The following is a 13472-nucleotide window of genomic DNA, read 5'->3' as shown; positions in this document are numbered from 1 at the left end:
GTTGAGGCCAGAGTGGTTGAGGGGGTGATGGGGAAAAATAGGGAGGGAGAAAGGGAGGGAGGAAGAGAGAGAGAGACAGAGACAGAGACGAGACAGAGAGACGGGGAGACAGAGAAAGACAGAGACAGACAGAGACAGAGAAACCATCTCAAAAAAAAAAAAAACCTAATTGGGGAAAATTTTAGTGTCAAAATATTCTATCTCCACACATGTAGGGCTGATATGATATAAGCAGATAAGAGATTATGATATAAGTAGGCTGAGACCACTGGTTCTTAGCATTCCTAATGCTGCCATCCTTCAATATAGTTCGGCATATCACTATCACGGTAACCCCAATCCTAGCTTCGCTACGTCATAACTGATTTTGCTACTGTTATGAGTCATCATGTAAATATATGATATGCATGATATCTGACATGCCACTCCTGTGAAAGGGTCGCAGTTGACAGGTTAAGAAGTGCTGCTATAGATGGTGGAGACAGACAAGCAAGGGGCGAAAGAAAGGATGTGGGGAGAGAGGGAAAGGAGAAGGAGCAGAAATCAGTGGAAAGGGCTGGTTAAAGACCCGTGACCACATCATGGAGAAGAGCAAAGTGCGAGAGCTGCCGCCATGGCCATGCAGTTGATGGCTTTATACGTTATTACACAGTTTCCGGGTAACTTGTAATTACCTCTAAGTCTTAATAAGCCAGCTCCTATATTGCCTAATTTCTTTTCAACTGCCAACAATCAATAGGTGTTTTCTTAATGGAATGGAAAAGGAAAAGGACTAGACCTGGAGGTGGTTTTGCTGTTGTGTTTCGATCACACTGAATTAAAAGAGCCCACTGTTATCATCACTAAGAATGGCTGCCTAACATATAGACTACGTAATGAAAAGACCCTTTGCTCTCCATGGGGTTCCAGTCGGTCCTGTCCAAGGTAAACCACTGTTTTTAAATCATCCTTTGATATGTAATCCATAGTGATATTCAGCAGTGACTCCATGTTCACCAACTGGAAATATGCACGTGCAGGTTCATAAGTTGTAATTGTTGTTATAAGGCCCATCTCTGCCAGGGATTTAGTTCACATTTAGATCATGTTGTAATCTTTGGTAAATTACTAATTCTCTCTAGTTTCCTCATAGAAGGTAAGGAAAATGATTATTCAGTCCTCAGAGTATTAAGGTATTAGGTAGTATTAAGTAGTAATAGTAGTAGTAGTATTATATTAGTATTAAGGTATTAAGGTATTAGTTTATGTAACACTTAAGAACAGGTCTAGCCGGGCGTGGTGGCGCATGCCTTTAATCCCAGCACTTGGGAGGCAGAGGCAGGTGGATTTCTGAGTTCAAGACCAACCTGGTCTACAGAATGAGTTCTAGGACAGCCAGGACTATACAGAGAAACCCTGTCTCAAAAAACCAAAAAAAAAAAAAAAAAAAAAAAAAAAAAAAAAAAAAAAAAAAAACCCAAGAGTTCTGATTGAGGTTGAGTTATTTATTAGCCACTGAGGTATTTTAAATAGAAATTCAGTGATCAACTTCTTGTTGATCACAGCAAACTGGGAGCAGTGATGACCAGGTTTTGGTTCCCAACGATGCCATTAAGATCTTGAAACCTGTTCTGTTAAACTCTCTCCATGACTAATAATAGTTTTCTTTATGGCATACAAATCTCATCAGTTCACTTCTGGTCGGTTGCAGATGTTCTCATGACAGTCTTTCAAATCTAGAGATACATCCGGTTTCATGGCAAAGTTGAAAGGTCTTTGGAAGAAATTCAATTTGCTGCTGGCTGACTTCACAAATGGTGAGGGTCCCTGAATTTTTCAAGTGGATACTATGTAATCACAAGGATTCTTAAAAGTCAAGAAAGACAAAAGACAAGAGTCAGAACATGATGCATTAGAAAGAATAATCAGAGGGAGACTGTGTCCTGGCTTTGAAGATGGAAGATTAGTCCACTACCTAAAAGACAGAGAAGGCAAAACAGCCCTGCCCATATTGATTTCAACCACATTAAAAACCCCTGTTAAACTAACCTGCAAAACTATAATCCATTGTTGAAAGTCATTGTATAAGCAGTCATTGTCCAACACCTTTTGACTCTTAATTACTTTGAGCAGCATTCAGAAAGGCAGCAACTTCAGCTCCATTTATCTCTAACCACACCTACCTATCGTTCCTAATCTTTCTCTTTGATCCCTTTAGGGCCACCATGCCACTAGGAACAAACATTCCCATATCATTACTATTCCTCACCTTCAAAATGAAATTACTGAAGCATGAATTAGTGTCTCAAAAATTCAAGATCTGTGTTTCCAGTCCAAAAAGAAGCTTCTGGTTTGGTTTGGTTTTCTGCTTTGTTCAACTCATGCTTCCTAGAGCAGGGCTGAGTCTATCTCCTTCTAGATCACTGTTCTGTGGTCTGCATTTGACAACTCTTCTGCTGCTAGAATGCTGTGTAAACTCTTATTCTGCTTCTATTTGAACTACTTAGTTTCAGTGCTTCAATACTTTTTCACCACGTGGACCTTTGGTCTTAGTGAAAAATGTTCGATTTAGGACCTTCTTCTCACTGAGTTCCCTGTTTCCTATAAATGATCAGTGTCACATGGCTCTCTGTCTCCCAGGCTTTGTATTCTAACACATCTCCCAGTTCACTGCTCCCATTCTTGTTTGTCTGCCTTCCTATCCAGAATGGACGTCATGGCAAAGTTTTCAAAAACAAAAAAAAGAAAACCGCACTCAGCAGTGCCTCTGTGATTGCTGACCCTCTCTAATGGCACTCAACATTCCTGCCCTAGGTCAAGTTGTTTGATAAAAATCTCAGCAGTATGCCAGGTTTAATTCCTGAAATTTTGTTTTGCAAACTTCCACTTCAGTTTCTCAAAGCTATGCAGCGATCTATTGTTAGTATAATTGAGACCTTTACAGCAACAGCCCAGTTTTTTTTTTTTTTTTAATTTCATTTCTCTTCCTCTCAATCCTGCTTGTGCTCCTCTCAGATCTTTTTTTTTTCTCCTGAATTAAATATTGAGATGCTTCTGGATGATCTAGCAATCCCCTTCTAATTTAACTGGCAAACCTTACTTCTCTAAAGTAATCGAAACATTCACTGCTGAAACCATCATTCCCAACCTCTCCCACAAGTCACCATCTATTGTCTCAGCAGCTAAGGAAGAATTAAGAACACCACTGCAACTCACTTCCTAAAAAAAAAAAAAAAAAAAAAAAAAAAAAAAAATAGGACAACTATTGGGATATTAGAATTTTACAAACCATTTGCAGTTTTTAAAATATAACTCAGAGCCTGGAACTCAGATTCAAAAAATAACAGACTGGTGGAAGTTCAAAAGCTGCTCGAGGGTCTTTCTTGCAGAGACATAAAACCAAAGCAGCTGGCCTAAGGAATAGAACAAATTCAAGAAGCTACCTGCCACCTTCTCAGAGACACCAGCACCATTCGGTTCATGCAACACTAACTTCATGGTTAACTGCAGCCATTTGCTGTGGGAAAACATTGCTTTGGCATGAAATATATGTAAATATTTTTTTCTCCTGAATTTCTTGGAAAAAATATTGAGATGTAAGATCACATCTCAGAGCATACAACTTCCATTGTTACTGTCTATGATCAATAGATGGCTGTGTGGGAATCTCCGGCTTTGCTTTTGTTTTCGAATGTCGTTTGTTTCCTGAGACCCCCCCTCCTCCTCTTCAGGCCTTTCATAGCTATGTCCTCTAACTCCTTGAATTTGCCTCCACAGTTTTTTTCCCCATCTTCACAGAGACTTAAATTACTATAAAGCCGTTTAGGTTCCTGACAAATATGGAAACATGTTACTTTAACTTCAAAACAACTTATCTTAAAAAAAAACAAAAAACTAATATGTCCTGTCTATCTCCAAATTAATAACCTAGGAGAAATTCTTGAAGAACTGACCCCTTTGCCTAATGATAAGTGACTGTTCTGAACTAGTAAATGTTTTGTCCCTAGAAGGATCATTGGCAATGGATGAAAGAACTACTTTTTCAAATTCTATGATAAAAGAGATACTTCATGTGTCCAACAGTATTTAATCTAGACAGCACATGCTTCATTTGGTAGTCATGAATAAGATATAGATCCTTCCTTCAGTGACTTTTCAGGTTAGCATGGGAGGCAAATATTAAATGAATAATTATGTAATTCATTACTTAGTCTCAGTTTTACTAATGCTATCAGGAAAGACACAGGCTAGCAGGAGATATATACTGAGGAATCCAGATTAATGTGGGTCTAAAATGGCTTTACTGATGAACTGCTATTTCCATGAAGACCCTTTGATACTTTGGCACTAACTTTTCAACAACATCTTGCTCTGTGTATGCATATCATACAAAACCCATCCCAGGTGAATTTGCCCACCATCCCAGTTGGAGTCTGACTGGGACACAGCCTGCATAGTGCGGTCTGTCTCAGACACAGTCAGCAGTGTTTGATTTGTTTAGAAAGTTAAGAGTGGGAACACAATGGTTTCCAGCTCTCCTCTTGACTGTGCTCTCATCTCATTCACAGGGGCTGGAACTGTGCAAGCTGAAACTTACAGATTTTTTGGTCAACACATTTTCTGTTCATATGTGGCACTGTGCAACACTGGGAGTGGCCATTACAAAGTCAAAAGCCATTTATTTTCCTGTCTCTTGGGAAGCATTTAGTAGCAGTGCAAGACATAGTGTAATCAACAGAGATTTCTGTAGAAAGGTGGGCACTTATTTTGCTCCAACAGAAGCAAAGCAGGCACCATCTCTGGTCTAAGTAGGGAAAGGAAAAGCCATGAGTACCAGTCCAAGGAGGAAAGCAGTTTCCTGGTCCAGACTGTATCTCACTTGACAAAATAGTCCTTGGATATTGGTTTTCTTGCTCTAGAATGACTATCCACCATACAGTGATGACATATTTTATTTCTATTGATTCTTCCTTTGACAATTGCATGCACATATTTAATACATTTTAGTCATACTTTCTGATCTCCTATTTTTTCCCACCCTGCCAACTTGCTCTCCCCAAAGTCCCAATCCCATTTCACTGTTTCTAATTCTACTTATTCGCTTTTGTTTCGTGACTCGGTGGGTTTGAGTAGGGCCTCTCCTGAGCATGAGAGGAGCTTTGCTCAGTAGGAGACACTGACCAGTGACTCTGTCAGTGTAGAGAATGACCTCCTCTCCTATAGCAGCCTTCTACTGCCATTTACTCGAGGAGATGAGACACGGTGTGTGTATCTGTGTGTGTGTATGGGGGGGGGGGGTGGCTAGGGATATAATCGTATACCATGAAAGTATGATACTGCAGAGACATAAATTAACTAACATATTTTTTTTAAAAATAACATCCTAAGATCCTAATCAGTCTGCCTGGGACACAGCTGCAGAGGTGATTTGCCTCTGGTACCCTGAGCCACATTGTCTAGCTCTGAGCTCACTCTTGGGTCTGTAAAACCTTTGTGTGACCCCCTATAGTGTCGTACTTCCCCCATAGAAACATTTAGGGGCTCCATAACTATCAATCTTGGAACCCTGTTCCATCAATCCCATCCTAGTTGGATCTGCCCTCAATCCCAGTTGGTGTCTAACTGGGACACAGCCTGCAAGTAGGGTCTGCCTGAGGCCCAGACAGCAGAATTGGGTACCCTGACCCCTATTGTATGGTCCATGACTCCTTTCACGTTTCTGAGAAATTCTGCTGCAACAAGGATCATCTAGCCAATGCCAGAGACAGTCAGATGCCCAAAGGACATTGTAAGAACACAATTGACATGACTCAGGGCAGCAAGGCACCACCACAGCCCAGCGATCTTGCAACAACAAACCCTGGATATCCTAATAAAACTGAAGCATAGAATGAGGATCTTAAATCCAATCTCATAGATGGCTTCAGAGAGAACATAAATCCCTTAAGGAAATACAGGAAATACATTCAGAGTCATTAAAAGAGAAAGCAAAGAAATATAAGAAATACAGGAAAACAAAACCAAACAGGTGAAGGATATGAATAAAACTGTCCAAGATCTGAAAAGGGAAATGAAAGCAATAAAGAAAACACAATCTGAGGTAACCCTGGAGCTGGAAAACCCAGGAAAGGTAATAGGACCTACAGACACAAGCATTGCCAACAGAATATGGAGACGGAACAGGAAATCTCAGGTATAGACAATACAATAGAAGAAATCAATATATCAGGCAAAGAAAATGCAAAATTTAAAAAATTCATGACATAAAATATCCAGGAAATTTGGGACACTATGAAAAGACCAAACCTAACAATAATAGGAATAGAAGAAGAAGATTCCAAGCTCAAAGGCCCAGAAAACATCTTTAATACAATCATAGAAGAACATATCCCAAACCTAAAAAAAATGAGATGCCTAAAAAGGTACAAGAAGCTCACAGAAACCAAACAGATTAGACAAGAAAAGAAATCCTCCCACCACATTATAACCAAACACTATATATACAAAACAAAGAAAGAATTTTAGAAACAGCAAGGGGGAAAGATCAAGTAACAAACATATACAAGCAGCCCTATCAGAATTATATCCAGTTTCTCATCTGAGACTCTAAAAGCTAGAAGGGCCAGGGCAGAGGATTTGAAGACCCTAAAAATCCACAGATGTCAGCCCAGACTACTATACCCAGCAAAGCTTTCAATCACCATAAATGGAGAAACCAAGACAAATTCCATGACAAAACCAATTTTAAACAATAACTTTCTACTAGCCAAGAAGGAAAACTCCAACCTAATGAAGCTAACTATACTCAAAAAACACAAGAAATAAATAATTTCATACCACTAAAACCAAAAGAAAAAAATACACACACACATACACACACACACACACACACACACACACACAATGCTGGCGCATCATCAAATTGACAGTAATTAACAATCACTGATCCTTAATACCTCTCGACTTAATTCCCCAATAAAAAGACACAGGCTAATAGAATAGATGTAGAAACAGGATCCATCATTCTGCTGTATACAAGAGAAAGCCTGCATATTCATGGAAACTGAGTAACTCTTTACTCAGTGATTATTGGGTTTCATAAGAAAGAAAGAAAGAAAGAAAGAAAGAAAGAAAGAAAGAAAGAAAGAAAGAAAGAAAGAAAGAAGGAAAGAAAAAGAAAAAAAGAAAGAAAGAAGTTAAAGACTCTAGAATTTGGTGAAAATGAGGGCCCAACATACTCAAACTTATGGGACATCATAAAAACAGTACTGGGGGGGCTGGAGAGGTGGCAAAAGGTTAAGAGCACTGACTACTCTTCTGAAGGTCCTGAGTTCAAATCCCGGCACCCACATGGTGGCTCGCAGCCATCTGTAATGGGATCTGATGCCCTCTGCTGGCGTGTCTGAAGACAGCTACAGTGTACTGACACATAACAAATAAATAAATCTTTAAAAAAAACAAAACAGTGCTAGAAGGAAAGTTCATAGCACTGAGAACAGGAAGTGGGGGATAGGATAGCCTTTAATTCATTGGTATAGGAGACAACTTCCTGAATAGAACACCAAAGGCTCAGGGACTAAGGTTAAGAATTAATAAATGGCTGAAAGAGGCAAGTGGGGCTTCCGGGCAGCCAGCAGGGAGAAGTCGGTGTGCTCCAGTGAATCCAGCCGGCCCCAGCAGGAGCCTTCAGGCGCCTGCTTTGGAATCTGAACAGCCTGGGTCACAGCACTCGGTCTCCAGGAAGTGAGAGAGACCTGGTGTGCACCCAGAGGCAGTCTGGGAGCTCACAGCACAGCTCCTTCCTGTGGCACAGAGCTTAGGCTTCAGTCCTGAGGCCTCTGGGGGTAGCCCTCAGACCTCTCCGCTTCCGGATCCAGATCAGCCTGAGCAGCAACACCACATCTCCAGGTCCTGAAAGAGGCAAGTGGGGCTTCCGGGAAGCCAGCGGGGAGAAGTCGGTGTGCTCCAGTGAATCCAGCTGGCCCCAGCAGGAGCCTTCAGGCGCCTGCTTTGGGATCTGAACAGCCTGGGACACAGCACTTTGTCTCCAGGAAGTGCGGGAGACCTGGTGTGCACCCAGAGGCAGTCTGAGAGCTCACAGCACAGCTCCTTCCTGTGGCACTGAGCTTGGGCTTCAGTCTTGAGGCCTCTGGCGGTAGCCCTCGGACCTCTCCGCTTCCGGATCCAGATCAGCCTGAGCGGCAACACCACATTTCCAGGTCCTGAAAGAGGCAAGTGGGGCTTCCGGGATGCCAGCGGGGAGAAGTCGGTGTGCTCCGGTGAATCCAGCAGGCCCCAGCAGGAGCCTTCAGGTGTCTGAACAGCCTTGACAACAACACCCTGTCTCCAGGCAGTGCAGGAGGTAAGCAGTGCACCAGAGGCCACCTGGGAAGGGGCAGCTTGCACTGGTGAGTCCAGCATTGACAACACCAACTAACACCAGTGAGAACTAGATGGCAAAAGGCAGACGCAGGAACGTCACTAACAGAAATCAAGGCAATATGGCAACATCTGAACCCAATTCTCCTTTACCAGCATGTCCTGGATACCCCATCACACCAGTAAAACAAGATTTAGATTTAAAGTCACTGGTCATGATGCTGGTACAGGAACACATGAAGGACATACTTAAAGAAATTCAGGAGAAAATGGATCAAAAGTTAGAAGCCCTTACAAGGGAAACACAAAAATCATTGAAAGAAATCCAGGAGAATACAAAAGCCAATAATGAGGAAAAACAGAAAACACTTAAAGAAATACAGGAGAACTTTGGTCAACAGGCTGAGGTCATGAAAGAGGAAACACAAAAATCTCTTAAAGAATTACAGGAAAGCACAAACAAGCAAGTGAAGGAACTAAGCAAAACCATCCAGGATCTAAAATCAGAAGTAGAAACAACTAAGAAAACTCAAAGGGAGACAACTTTTGAGATAGAAAGCCTTGGGAAGAAACCAGTGGACACAGATGCAAATATCAACAACAGAATATAAGAGATAGAAGAAAGAATCTCAGACGCTGAAGATACCATAGAAACCATGGACTCAACAGTTAAAGAAAATGCAAAAAGCAAAAATCTTGTAACCCAAAATATCCAGGAAGTCCAGGACACAATGAGAAGACCAAACCTAAGGATTATAGGCATAGATGAGAGTGAAGATTTACAATTTAAAGGGCCAGCAAATATCTTCAATAAAATTATGGAAGAAAACTTCCCTAACCTAAAGAGAGAGATGCCCATGAATATACAAGAAGCCTATAGAACTCCAAACAGACTGGACCAGAACAGAAATATTTCCCGTCACATAATAATCAAAACACCAAATGTACTAAACAAAGAAAGAATATTAAAGGCAGTAAGAGAAAAAGGCCAAGTAACATATAAAGGAAGACCTATCAGAATCACAGCAGACTTTTCACCTGAGACTATGAAGGCTAGAAGATCCTGGGCTGATCTCATGCAGACTCTAAGAGAACACAAATGCCAGCCAAAACTACTATATCCAGCAAAACTCTCAATCACCGTAGATGGAGAAACTAAGATATTCCATGACAAAACCAAGTTTACCCAATATCTAGCCACAAACCCAGCCCTACAAAGGATAATAGGAGGAAAACACCAATACAAGGAGGGAAACTTCACCCTGGAAAAAGCAAGATAGTAACCTTTCATCAAACCCAAAAGAAGTTAACCAATCAAATTTAAAAAATAACGTGAAAAATGACAGGAAGTAACAATCACTATTCCTTAGTATCTCTTAACATCAATGGACTCAATGCCCCAATAAAAAGACATAGACTAACTGACTGGATACGTAAACAGGACCCTACATTTTGCTGCTTACAGTAAACACACCTAAGAGTCAAAGACAAACACTACCTTAGAGTAAAAGGCTGGAAGACAATTTTACAAGAAAATGGTCTCAGGAAACAAGCTGGAATAGCCATTTTAATATCAGATAAAATTGACTTTCAACCCAAAGTCATCAAAAGAGACTCTGAGGGACACTTCTTGCTGGTCAAAGGAAAAATACAACAAGAAGAACTCTCAATCCTGAACATCTATACTCCAAATGCAAGGGCACCCTCTTTCGTAAAAGAAACTTTATTAAAGCTCAAAGCACACATTGCACCTAACACAATAATTGTGGGTGACTTCAACACTGCACTTTCCTCAATGGACCGATCAGGAAAACAGAAACTAAACAGGGACATAATGAAACTAATTGAAGCTTTGGACCAATTAGATTTAACAGATATATATAGAACATTCTATCCTAAAGCAAAAGAATATACCTTTTTCTCAGCACCTCATGGTACCTTCTCCAAAATCGACCATATAATTGGTAACAAGACAGACCTCAACAAATATAAGAAGATCGAACTAATCCCATGCCTCCTATCAGATCACTATGGAGTAAAAGTGGTCTTCAATAGCAACAAAAACAACAGAAAACCCACATACACGTGGAAATTGAACAGTATTCTACTCAATGATACCTTGGTCAAGGAAGAAATAAAGAAAGAAATTAGAGACTTTTTAGAGCACAATGAAAATGAAGACACAACATACCCAAATCTATGGGACACAATGAAAGCAGTGCTAAGAGGAAAACTCATAGCCCTGAGTGCCTCCAAAAAGAAAATGTACAGAGCATACACTACCAGCTTAATGACACACCTGAAAGCCCTGGAACAAAAAGAAGCTATTTCACCCAGGAGGAGTAGAAGGCAGGAAATCATCAAACTCAGGGTTGAAATCAATCAAGTAGAAACAAAGAGAACCATACAAAGAATCAACAAAACCAGGAGCTGGTTCTTTGAGAAAATCAACAAGATAGATAAACCCTTAGCCAGACTGACCAAAGGGCATAGAGAAAGTATCCAAATTAACAAACTTAGAACTGAAAAGGGAGATATAACAACGGAAACTGAGGAAATCCAAAAAATCATCAGATCCTACTACAAGAGCCTGTACTCAACACAACTGGAGAATCAGGAGGAAATGGACAATTTCCTTGACAGATACCAAATACCAAAATTAAATCAGGACCAAATAGATCATCTAAACAGTCCCATAATGCCTAAAGAAATTGAAGGAGTCATAGAAAGTCTTCCAACCACAAAAAGCACAGGACCAGATGGTTTCAGTGCAGAATTCTATCAGACCTTTAAAGAAGAGTTAACACCAATACTCTTCAAATTATTCCACAAAATAGAAACAGAAGGAACACTACCCAATTCCTTCTATGAAGCCACAATTACGCTGATACCAAAACCACACAAAGATCCAACAAAGAAAGAGAACTTCAGACCAATTTCCTTTATGAATATCAATGCAAAAATACTCAATAAAATTCTTGCCAACCGAATCCAAGAACACGTCAAAATGATCATCCACCATGATCAAGTAGGCTTTATCCCAGGAATGCAGGGTTGGTTCAATATACGGAAATCCATCAATGCAATCCACTACATAAACAAACGCAAAGAACAAAACCACATGGTCATTTCATTGGATGCTGAAAAAGCATTTGACAAAATTCAGCATCCTTTCATGCTTAAAGTCTTGGAAAGAACAGGAATTCAAGGCCCATACCTAAACATAGTAAAAGCAATATACAGCAAACCGGTAGCCAGCATCAAACTAAATGGAGAGAAACTTGAAGCAATCCCACTAAAATCAGGGACTAGACAGGGCTGCCCCCTTTCTCCTTATCTTTTCAATATTGTACTTAAGGTACTAGCTTGGGCAATTCGACAACATAAAGAGGTCAAAGGGATACAAATTGGAAAGGAAGAAGTCAAACTATCATTATTTGCAGATGACATGATGGTCTACCTAAGTGACCCAAAAAACTCCACTAGAGAGCTCCTACAGCTGATAAACAACTTCAGCAAAGTGGCAGGTTATAAAATCAACTCAAGCAAATCAGTGGCCTTCCTATACTCAAAGGATAAGCAGGCTGAGAAAGAAATTAGGGAAATGACCCCCTTCACAATAGCCACAAACAGTATAAAGTATCTTGGGGTGACTCTTACCAAACATATGAAAGAACTGTATGACAAGAACTTCAAGACTCTGAAGAAGGAAATGGAAGAAGACCTCAAAAAATGGGAAAACCTCCCACGCTCATGGATCGGTAGAATCAATATAGTTAAAATGGCCATTTTGCCAAAAGTAATCTACAGATTCAATGCAATACCCATCAAAATCCCAACTCAATTCTTCACAGAGTTAGAAAGAGCAATTCTCAAATTCATCTGGAATAACAAAAAACCCAGGATAGCTAAAACTATTCTCAGCAACAAAAGAAAGTCTGGGGGAATCAGTATCCCTGACCTCAAGCAATACTACAGAGCAATAGTGTTAAAAACTGCATGGTATTGGTACAGTGACAGGCAGGAGGATCAATGGAACAGGATTGAAGATCCAGAAATGAACCCACACACCTATGGCCACCTGATCCTCGACAAAGAGGCTGAAAACATCCAATGGAAAAAAGATAGCCTTTTCAACAAATGGTGCTGGTTCAACTGGAGGTCAGCATGCAGAAGAATGCGAATTGATCCATCCTTTTCTCCTTGTACTAAGCTCAAATCAAAATGGATCAAGGACCTCCACATAAAGCCAGACACTCTGAAGCTAATAGAAAAGAAACTGGGGAAGACCCTTGAGGACATCGGTACAGGGAGAAAGTTTCTGAACAGAACACGAATAGTGTATGCTCTAAGAGCAAGAATTGACAAATGGGACCTCATAAAATTACAAAGTTTCTGTAAGGCAAAGGACACCATCAAGAGGACAAATCGGCAACCAACAAATTGGGAAAAGATCTTCACCAATCCTACATCAGATAGAGGGCTAATATCCAATATATATAAAGAACTCAAGAAGTTAGACTCCAGAAAACCAAACAACCCTATTAAAAAATGGGGTACAGAGTTAAACAAAGAATTCTCACCTGAAGAACTTCGGATGGCGGAGAAGCATCTTAAAAAATGCTCAGCTTCATTAGTCATTAGGGAAACGCAAATCAAAACAACCCTGAGATTTAACCTCACACCAGTCAGAATGGCTAAGATTAAAAATTCAGGAGATAGCAGGTGTTGGAGAGGGTGTGGAGAAAGAGGAACACTCCTCCACTGCTGGTGGGGTTGCAAATTGGTACAACCACTCTGGAAATCAGTCTGGCGGTTCCTCCGAAAACTGGGCACCTCACTTCCAGAAGATCTTGCTATACCACTCCTGGGCATATACCCAGAGGATTCCCCACCATGTAATAAGGATACATGCTCTGCTATGTTCATAGCAGCCCTATTTATAATTGCCAGATGCTGGAAAGAACCCAGGTATCCCTCAACAGACGAGCGGATGCAAAAAATGTGGTATATCTACACAATGGAGTACTATTCAGCCATTAGAAACAATGAATTCATGAAATTCTTAGGCAAATGGATGGAGCTAGAGAACATCATACTAAGTGAGGTAACCC

Source organism: Apodemus sylvaticus, chromosome 15 (assembly GCF_947179515.1).
Source record: "Apodemus sylvaticus chromosome 15, mApoSyl1.1, whole genome shotgun sequence".
Taxonomy (NCBI): domain Eukaryota; kingdom Metazoa; phylum Chordata; class Mammalia; order Rodentia; family Muridae; genus Apodemus; species Apodemus sylvaticus.
Note: the sequence above shows the minus strand (reverse complement) of the source record.